Raw genomic sequence first — 11,619 nt, forward strand, 5'->3', positions numbered from 1 at the left:
AGTACTGTATGCTCCAGGGGCAGAACCTAAGCACTTTGAAAGACTGCCGGGGAAGGAAGCCAGGGAGCTGGAGCTGAGCTCTGAAGACTGCACACTGCGAAGAACAGTGGCCGGTTCGTGCTCTGCGGATGATACATGTGGCAACTACACAGTTTTGTTAATTCTCTGGGCCATGTTCTGAGCTGCATCCTCATCAGCAGAATGGGATCATCCCAGCTATCTCAACACTATAGTGTTTAACAGCTTCAGGAAAACGCATTTCAGCTAGCTGAGAAACACATCCAGGGCCTGCGATGAGATGCTAAAGACAGGCTTCACTAGTTAGCCTGAGACCTAATGTACGTAATTCTTCTTCAAAGGAGAACTCAGGTTTGCTGATGCAGAAAACCAAAAGGCTTTAATACAAAGCTGTAATTAATGGCTATTATAAATCATAGCAGTACAACGCTGATTTCAGGTTTGTGGGTGTGCTGCATGCAACACACAGTAATTCAACAAAAAGTAGCCTCTTGCATGTAATTGCCTTTCCTGAAGAAAACCAATTTGATTCCAAGGAGGTTGGAAAAGGAAGCAAATAATTACACATGCTTATAATACAATTACTTTCTGTTCTCCAAAGAAAAGTTTTTAAGTATATTTTATTTTAAGCAAAATAATTTTTCTTTGGCTGCCCCCCACCTTGTTATATTAAATCTAATACAAAAAAAATAAGGCCAAACTTTCATATATATTCATTATATATTTAAGTATTTTCTGGGAGATTTGAGCATTCCAAGATTTCATATTGATTAAATTCCTCTGCTCCCTGAACTGAATGATACAGTTAGTAAAACTGCTCCAACATAGAACTAAAAATCAAGGCGGACGCAGAAACACAATTTTGGGGGATTCCACCAGCATGGAGAGGACCCTGCAGGAGCCACAGATGATAATGAATGAAGAGGAAAGTGAAAGTGACAGAATCTTGCTGTGCACACAAAGGCTGTGGCTAGCTGGCTGTGTCTGCCCACTGTGGCCAGCTGCAAACCAATGGCTCCAGATGTATTCTTTGAGGTTCTCCCTCTGAACCACAGCAAAGCCACCTCAATAGCAGCTCACTCCAGAAAACCAGCAGATTTATACTGTTTCCAGGGTAAAGTGCTCAACAGTGGCAGTCCTCAAAAAAAAAAAAAAAAAAAGCATATCTCAACACCAGCCCTGCAATGAATGCTCCCAAAGCTTGCCTTCTAGTAACTTTTAAGTTTTGGTTAGACCTATCCTTCCTTCATATCTTGAATAAAATATGTGAAATCCAACTTTCCATGTATGCAGGAAGCCATGTCTGATGCATATATTACCTGACCAAAGTACATGGCTGGCTTTTTTCAGAGAAAAACTAGATAATCTGACTCAACTACTTCAGCTGGTGTTTAGTATTCAGCTCTTGATTCTGAGGCCATGAACCAGCCACTTGGTCTGGCCTGTGCTGCGAGGATTTCACTTTCAACACAAGCAGACTAAATGACCATCTAGAAAGAGGCGTGCAGCGTGGAGCACTGGGTGGAAGGCTAACCAACCCATTTCATCCTCCTTCCTCATCCTTCTAACCTTCTCCTACTCTGTATCTTCTACTCTCTTCTAAAATCTTTTTAAAAGTTTGTGACTATTGTATTACTAGTTTGTCTACTTTGCTTTGAATCACCCTCACCTCCACTTTTTGTTCATCACTGGTTTTCCTTTGCCCCACAAGCTGCTCTTCTTTATCTTCTACACAATCACTCGTGCTTTCTTCTGCTCCGACCCCGGCTTGTGCCACCACTTTGATCTACTGGTTTACTTCTCTGTCCCAGTCTCATTTCCACTAGTCCTTGTGCACTTAACTCTCCAGATGCTCATTGAAAACAAGGTATTATTTTAAACTCCAGGAATCTAGAGAATTTAGACACTGAATGGAACACATTAACATCCCTAATATCTGACATTATCCATGTCTGAACCACAAATTTAGAAACCTGAGGTAATATTGCAACTGAAATCATGAAAGCTGTTTAAGTCTTTACATACTATATATATAATCCTAACAAATTAGTTAATATCTACTATCAAAAGGCTATATAAATTATTTATTAATAATCTTTTGCAGTATCAAATATCAACTGCATTCAGTAAGTAAGGCAAAATTCTGGGATTTCAGGTTTCCCACAGTGAAACAGCAGCTCCTGTTAACTGCGGACACAGGTTTCAACCAAAACAGAAAAGATCACAGTTCAAGCCTGGGGAGAAATCGCCTGAGGTATTTCATAAAATCTTTGCCGAAAACAAAACAAACAAACAAACAGGCAACAAACTATCAGAAAAAAAGTACTCCACTTTCCTAAATATTTTATTTTATATTATTTTATTTTATTTGCCAGCACATATGTCTGTGTATGGTATGCTTGCAGAGGCCAGAAGATGGCACTGGGTTCCTGGGAACTGGAGTTACATAGTTATAAGCCACCATGTGAATGCTGGAAACGGAACCTGCATCCTCTAGAAAAGCAGCCAGTGTTCTTCACCACTGAGCCAACTCCCCACCCTCACTCCCTCACCCCTACCTGCATGTTTTGCTAAAACAACAAACAAGTTAAAAATGCAAGCCAACTAATTTGTGATGGAATTTAAACACAGAGCCAGCTACAAAGTGTGAAGGAGAAAAGCGGTACAGGAACAAGAGGATGGAAGGACAAAGGGGTTCCCCAGAGTTAGAAAGAGTGTCTTCAAATGTTTAGAGAATGTGACTAGGAGATCAAGAAAATGAAGCCGTTCTGATAAAATGTCACAACACTTGTACAAATCAACCTACATGGTTGTTTTATAGAGCAGAACTTATTAAATACTATTTGTATAACGGCAATCTGTATTTCTTAAGGCAAGCTTAAGTGAAAATGGAAAGGCTCTTTTAATATATCTCAGTAGCTCCATCTATTTTATCATCCAAATTAGTAGAGAAGGGGGGAGAAAAATGTACCCACAGTCTTGAAGTTCATATGTACATCAGTCCAATTGTGTCTAGAAGATACTGTTTCCTTAAAGTAAACCATCACCTCAGGCTGTAACAATCTTCCACACAAATCCTTGCCCTTGGAGGGGAGGGGTTTAATGAAGATACTTCACATAAGACTGAGTGCACCAAGTCTCTCACTCTCTGAACTGTCCAGTTGTGGGTCTTTGTGTGTACAGGCATCTACTGGAAAAAGAGCCTTCTCTAATGTGGGTTGAGTGATGCATTAATCAATGGGTATAGCAGTTTTATTTGCAGTAATTTTATTACAATACTGCTTTTATTTTAACAGAATAATAGTAGCAGGTTTTCCCTAGACTTATAAGCTGTCTTGTCATAGGTTCTAGACCACTTTAACAGTGTAAGGTGAGGATTCCATCTCATAGAGTGAGCCATAAATCCAATTTCTCAAGTATATGGTTATTCCTATGACATTTATGCCATTGTTGCGACAGTATAGCTTGCATGAAAGTCACTGCTCTAGGTGGCAGAGTTTGGACCGGGGTTGATGATGTGCCTTTTCTTCTAGCATTCAGAGTACCCTGTAATACCATGAATATTAGTCAGTATGGGTGCGGGGTCTAGTTAGGCACAAAGTCAACTTCTCCCTGTTGAATGACAGAAGAAAGTGTTGTCTTCAGTGATAGGGCCTTGCCTACAGGCTGTGGACAGCAACCAATAAAGAACCTTAGCAATAGATGTAATATTTGGTTAGAAATGACTGGAATAGATGAGAGAGCAAGGGTCTAGCGAACCCCTTTGGCCAATGACTCAACAAGATATAACCTACTCTGGGTCCTGGAGGTTTTACTTGGTGGCATAAGATGTCTAGTTGGAACACTGTCTCCCTAGACTCCATTTATATTCCTTTCATGTATGTATATATTTTAGGAATGCCCTAAAGCTATAGGTTTCCATACAGTTTTTCGAACGGTCTTTTGAGTCAGTAGTCCCTCCGTATATTCCCTCCATTGCTCTTCTCTTCCATTCCCTCCCTATTTAACAGCACATTCTGGTGTGCCCTTTGTCTCTCTGTAATACTGCACTATTATTTCCCCTTCCTCAGAAAGTCTCTTCTCCCCACCCCACCACCCAGTTCCGTAATCAGTGCGGTAACTTGGTTTGCAACAACACATGTCCTGATAGCTTAAATGCAAACATCTACATCTAAGAGAAAACAAACAATATTTATCTTTTTTGATCTCAGTTACCTCACTCAGGATGATTTTATTTCTAGCACCATCCATACCTGTGAATTTCATAACCTCATTTTTCTTAACAATTGATTAATATTCCACTGTGTAAATGTACCGCATTTTTATTGTCCAGTCATTGGCTGATAGGCATCTCAGCTGTTTTCAATATCTGGCTATTATGAATAGAGCAGCAATGAACATGGATGAGCATGTATCTCTGTAAAAGGATATAAAGTCCTTTGGGTATATGCTCAAGAATGGTATAGCTGGATCATGAGATAGATCTAGTCCTAGCTTCCTGAGGAACCATCACACTTATTTCCATATTCTCTGTACCCATTTGCATACCCACCCACCAGCAACGAGTATTTGCCTTACCTCACATCCTTGCCAGCATGAGCATTCTCTCTTGTTCTCGCTCTCTCTCTTAATCTTGGCCAAACTGAACGGGTGAGGTGAAATCTCAAAGTCGTTTTGAGTTGTATTTCCTTCATGGCTAAGGATGCTGAACATCTGTGCTTCATCTTTTGAAAACTCTGCTTAATCCTTAAACCACATCTTTTAATTGATGATTTGTTTTCTTGATGCTCTAATTATATATTCTAGATGCTAACCCTCTATCAGATATATAGTTATTGGTAAAGAAGTATTCCAATTCTGTGGCCTGCTGCTTCACTCAAATGATTGTATCTGTTGTCATACAAAAATCTTTGCAGCTTTATCAAGTAACAGGCACTAATTACTGATCTCAGTACCTATCACTACTGGTGTCCTGTTCGGATAGTCCTCTCCTGTCACAGTGAGTTCAAGCCTCCCTCCCCCATTTCTCTCCTATCAGATTCAGAATATCCCGTCTTATGTTGTAACCCTTCATCCACTTGGAATTAAGCTTTTGTGAGAAACATGGATCTTTTGCATTCTTGTACTGCAGCCAGCCAGTCTGACCAGCATCATTTACTGAAGATACTTTTTTCCAGTATGTATTTTTGGCTTCTTTGTCAAAAACTAGGTGTCCACAAGTGTGTGGACTTATGTCTGGGGTTTTGGTTCTATTCCATTGATAAACATATGTTTGTAATGCCAAAACCATGATGGTTTTAATATACCGTAAAATCTGGAGAAGTGATACCTTCAGCAGCTCTTTTATTACTGAGGAATGTTTAGCAATCCTGTGATTTTGGTGTTTCCATATAAAGTTGTAGATTATGTTTTCAATTTCTGTGAAGAATTGTGTTTGAATGTTGATGGGGATTGCACTGAACCTATAGATTGCTTTTGGTAGGGTGGCCACTTTCACTGTATTAATTGCTACTGATCCACAAGCATGTGAGATCTTTCTATCATCTACTTTAGTGGTTTTCTTCAGTGTCTTAAAGCTTTTATTATACAAGTCTTTTACTTGTATAATAGAGTTACTCCAAGATATTTCTTTCTTTTTATTTAAGCTATTGCAAAATGTACTGTTTCCCTGATTTCTTTCTTGATTGGTTTGTAATCCATATTCAGAGAGTCTACTAACTTCTGTGTATTAAATTTATATCCTGAAAATTACACACACACACACACACACACACACACACACACACACACACACACAAAACCGGGTTTATTATGTAGCTTTGGCTGTCCTAAAAGTCATGTAGACCAGGTTTGCCTTAAGCGAAGAGATCTGCCTATCTCTTCCTCCCAAGTATTGGGATTAAAGTTGTGTACCAACACACTCAGCTGCTGAAAACATTATCAACTATAAAGTTTCCTGGTAGAGTTTCACGGGTTTCATTTACAGAACTATGTTATATACAAATAAAAGATATTTTAACTTCTCCCGTCCTATCTGTATCCCCTTGGTGTCCTTCAATTATCTTATTGCTCTAGCTAAGAACTCAAATACTTTATTGAATAGGTATGGAGAGTGGACAACCTTGTCCTTGTTCTTCTTTTTAGTGAAAACGCATTGAGTTTCTCTGTTTCTGTTGATGTTGTCTGCAGCCTCGATGCAAACTGCCTTTATTATGTTAAGAAACATCCCTTGTATCCCTACTCGCTCCAGACTTTTACATGAGGGGACAGTGAGTTTTATCATGAGGGATGTTGAGTTTTGTCACAACTCATCTGCATCTACTGAGATGATGATGTGTTTTGTCTTTCAGTCAGTTTATATGGTGGAATATCATATCCTCTTTAGGGTCCTTCAGCATATTCCTAATTGTTATTTTATGAGCTTCAGCTACACTGTGCTTCTCAAGGCTGATTGCACTGACTTCTGGGGGAGGCATACTATTGTCTCGGCTGTTTGTGTGGTTTTGTGCTGGGATCTGGGCATCAGGAATTATGGTTTTGGTGTAGATGTCTAGTCTGATCGTGGGTGCTCCACTCTCAGGTTGCTGTTGCTCACTCCAGATGACAAGCGAGTGCTGTGAATGTGGTGTCTGGTAGTGCCTATGCTTCTTACCGTTGGCTTGTCACACAAAGGAATGCAAACAGATTAGAGGAAAAGCTGAGAAGGGCAGCAAAAAAGCTAGAGGGACACTGGGAGTAGAGGCAATGTGAGAGGAGGGGGCCCCTGCTAGGAGGTTGCTGCAGGACTAGGAGTAATTTGGGAGACCAGAATGGAGGACAGAAAGCAAAGTGAAAATCACCTACCTGCATCCCCTCTCAGAGTAGCCACTGGAAACTGCTTGTAGAAGGTGTTTCTGTGGGTCTACGAGTGGCACAAAAGGAATAGACATGGCCTAGAATGGCTAGTGTGCTATATTTTAATTGTACAGCTTTATCAGTTAATACTACCTTAGAAAAGTTACTCTAGAAACACAATCAGCTTAAATATGTGGCTATAAATGAGGTAACTGATTACAGCTGCTGTTAGTATACATTAAAATAGTGGCAATACATACTATTTTTCTGCACAAGAACCTGACTAACTGCCTATTCTGAATCAAGGGCAACATCTCAACTCTGTTCGTACCCTGCATACAGAACAGTTTGATTCTCCAAAAATCAATAAGTCAAATATTTGACTGATCTATATGCTCTAATTAAAGAATTCACATCATAAGGTCACAATGTTCTACCCGTGTCTTCAAGTTTTCCACATTAACAGTCAATATCAGAGACTAGATTTTCCTAGGCTTAAATGTCACTATCTGTTCTCATTGGAAAGGTGACAAAGCCATAAATGTGATCCAATAGTGTTTTTACAAAGACGGTTAAGATGTGTCTGCTGTGAAAATGCCAAAGGCTCACCTTGCACGGCATTTCTCATCTCAGAGTCTCTCCCTTCACAGGCTAGAGAAATTCGTGAGGAAGCACAGCGCCCTGCAGAAACACAAGAGACTTCCAGAGGGAGACTTAGCCCAAGGCTCCGTACCTGAAGAGACTTCCAGAGGGAGACTTAGCCCAAGGCTCCGTACCTGGGGTGACAAGTGGCTGAACAAGCTCATCACAGAGAACGCCCATCGCCAGTGATAGACATACACCTAGATAATCACAAATTTGCTGATAACAAAATCAGGGCCTGACCAGCCAGTGTATCTCTGCATGAGACACTTGACTCAAAACTCTGCTCCTCCACCTCTGCTTCAGGGTTTACAGATATTGTGTGAAGCCTAGCATCAAAATCTGAAGTTCAGAATGAAGCAAGGAAGCACAGGCAAATAAGTTAACATTTTTATTTTAAAAAGCCTTGCCTTTGGGTGTACTTGAGGAAACACATCTCACAGAAACAACCCCATAATTATACTGTAATATTTGTTTTGCAAAACTAGAGCTCAGAGCCGGGACATATGGTTGCTAGGCAAGGCAGTTCCCACTGAGCTGTATTCCCAACTGCAGTACACAGCTTAGCTAATATCATCCTATGCATCTTACTCGGGCGGGGTTCAGAGTTGTGATAGTTGATAAATATCAACCAGAAAATGTTATAAAAATATGCTTACAAAATATTACAGAGAATATTAATGAAAGAGACTATTCCAACAAAGCCAGACACAAATCTAAATTAACTCATCTGAATGTCTCAATGACTGTGAGATATATGCCATTATTTATTTCCTGTCTTTTCACCCTGAAAGCCACTGCTTCTCAGCACAGATTGCACCATGCACACAACTAATGTTGCCCTGAACACTTCCTGAACATCCGGTACAGCTACTGCCCTTGCCCCATCCTCAGCAAAACATGAGTGTTCCAATTCCAAACTGGGGTAAATGCATCATTCTACCTACACAAGAAAAGCATGCATCTTATACTCCCAGCTTATATAACAAATGCATATTAACCAAAGTAAGAGGTAAGATACCAAAACACATCGTCTGGTAGCAGACAAAGCAGTTAGCAATGTGTTGTCAGCTCTAAGCAACCAATGCTCACCAGCTTTGATCGTTCCCTGTAATCTTCCCAGTTGTAAAGCAGTTGTCAGGGATGGGGTTTACAGGTCCATGGGTTAAAAACAGTTTAATAACCGAACTGATCGCCAATTTCCTCAAATGAAAAACTGGCCTAACAGAACCTGAACTGGTAGAAGAGCCTAGGGTCACCTTGCCTAATTATCACTGTATTTGCTGGACAAGCTTGGCTCACTTAACTAAGAAACATGGGTTCAACAAGATGCTAACAGTGACAGCACTGGCCACAGGCCTGTGACTGACCAACTGGCTGATTTGGCTGCAGTCCGAAATAAACATGCACAGCACAGACAGTGCCCCTTTTAAACAAGGCACCAGATCCCAACCCACCCTGACTACAGTGGTAACACCCCCAGTCTGAGCCAAACAACAGTCACCCCTCCAGAACAAACGAGCAGGATAAGCTTTGCCCTGTGACCTGTCCTTACGTCACTCCACAGGAGTCCCTCTCCTTGAGAAAACTAAGACCCAAAATCAGCCAACAACCTTTTGTTTCTGGAGAATTTTGGAAAATGCAATCAGGAGTTCCACTGAATAAAGCTCCCTTCTGTTTGACTCAGTGTTGTCTCAGACTTTCTACTGGCCAACAGTAGCATCGAGGACTAAGAAGCCCACAGCTACTATATGCATCTTTGAGTATTTTACTAAAATCCAGTTGAGCAACATGTCAATGTACAAGGAATACAACAATTACTCAAAACATAGCAGTGGCTGTTCTGAAAGTGATATGCATGGAGATAGCGCAGAGCAGTGCCTGGCACACAGGACTCCCTTGTGGGTTTTTATTATCACAGTTACTTATTCCACACCAAGAGATGCTGATATCTTTGGCATATTCGTGTTACTATAACTAAGTGCAGGCACTAGAAATACAAAATAACACCCCCCCCAAAAAAAAAAAAACCTGGGCACAAGCTATATAATTTTCAAGGTGCTTACATGCTATCTGGGGGAAAAATCATTCCTCAAATGACAACACAGATAAAGATGACCATAGCACCTACTCACAGAAGTATGTGGGATTGTGAGTGTGTGTAAGGACAAGTGACCTCATCAGGCCTTCTAAGTGATGCAGGAGGCAAGAGCTGGAAACTGAACAGACTGGTGAGTCAGCAAAGAGCATCCCACAGAAAAGAGAAGAGCAGAGAACAAGCACCCTGCATCCCAGGAGCAAGGAGACAGCAACATGGTTAGAAAAGGGGAGGCAGAGACCGTGTTGGAGGAGACTGCCAAGCCACAGAAGGGATGCTTGTGGCTTATGGATGCCAGTCCCAAGAGCAGAGGAGACATCAGGAGCCTGCTGCTTTTCTTTATCTGGCTATCAGAGCTCACTGGTGAGGAAGAGTCTGAGCAGGTAGGCGATGCTTAGGGCCTAGAGCTTCTGTGCTTCTGTGCTCTGCATGCTCCAAGGCCTCGTGTGAAGACCTGGACAGCTCTGATATCTCCAACAATGTAATACTAGCAGCTCTGCCTTCTGCCTCCTGAAAAGAGAGTTTTGATTCAAAACAGGGCTAAGTTAAAGTCCGAAAGGGCCAGGATATCATCTGGTCTAACTGCCTTTGTTTTCTAATTGGGGAAACCATGGCAGTGATCAGTGACACAATCAAAACCAGAACCCAGTTCTCCAGTTCCAACCCAGTACTTCTCCTTCTACTCCTGTGCCACTCAGAAGATTGGAAGGGGCCCACCAGCCTGGGAGAGCCGGCTGCTCCCACTGCCGCGCCAACGCCGTCTTTGCATAGACAGCACCGGCATGTGGCATGCTGAGCCAGGAAGGAAAGAATAGCCTAGAGAGGGCGCCGGACTGCATCTGGCTCTCAGCTCTTCTCCCACGCATTAAACCCTGACTCGCTAGAAGCCCCTCTTTTGCTGTTTGTTAAAGACGGGTGATAGGGAAAGAATGACATCAGAGCTAGGCTGTGTTTAAGCACACCCGAAAGAAACAAGAACCTGTCCAGCACGTGAGAACAACACAGAAGGAGGACATGGTGGAGATGGCAGCTTCCAGGAGGCACAGGTTCTCTCAGGTACCCAGGGAACTCAGAGATCCCCTCCCACAACTAAGTATCGAGACCAAATACTGAGGTGTGGGCAGCTCACAGAAAACTGCAGGAGGATGAACTGCAGATGTCCTGACCAAATGCCCTCAGGGTGGAGCCAGACATGAAAGGGTTACTCAGAGCTCAGGTATTTGGTAAGAAAGAGGTCAGTCTGATTTTTCTTATGTTTCATGTGTTCTGGAGATCAATGGCCTTCTACCAAGGAGGATAAAACAGTACGGGGGGGGGGGGGAAGACAGCATTGATTCAAATGTTTTAGGACAAAGTGTAGGGAAACCAAATCACAGATCCAAATGGACAGAACTGAAAATGTTGAAAGATAAGTTACTCTGAGAGACCACAAACCACTTTCTCTGTTCTCTTAGCTTTCAGGGAGATTTCTGTTACATTCAGCTTTGTATACTTGCATGGGTTTTATATTAATCGTTTACCTTCTGTTCTTTCAAACTACTCAGAAACCATCTATGTTTATCTACCACTCTGTACTTGTTTTGATCTATCAGCTTGGAAAATGGAAGTCATCACGTTCGCCACCATCCTGAAGATAAAGTACACTGAACAGCCACATGTCTAGCACCTTTGTTCTTGCCATCTCACTTAACCATGCCTATCACTGTCCTTAGTTTGCAGTGCCTGCCTAGAAAGAGAAAGCAGATGATATACAACATATCCCTGAAGTAAGCTCTGGCCATGTTATCTTTTGCTATCAGCAACACGTTTTTAATCTTTAATACTTTTAATTCTCCAAGAACCTTCTCTTATTTTCTAGCCAGCATGCTTTTGTGTTGATTTTTTTCTTAACTTTTTAATTGGTTCTTTGTGAATTTCACATTATGCACCCCAATCCCATTCATCTCCCCTTCCCCTTGCATCTGTGCCCACAATAGATAGATAGATAGATAGATAGATAGATAGATAGATAGATAGATAGATAGATA

Source organism: Psammomys obesus, unplaced genomic scaffold (assembly GCF_907164565.1).
Source record: "Psammomys obesus unplaced genomic scaffold, mPsaObe1.curated_primary_1811, whole genome shotgun sequence".
NCBI lineage: Eukaryota > Metazoa > Chordata > Mammalia > Rodentia > Muridae > Psammomys > Psammomys obesus.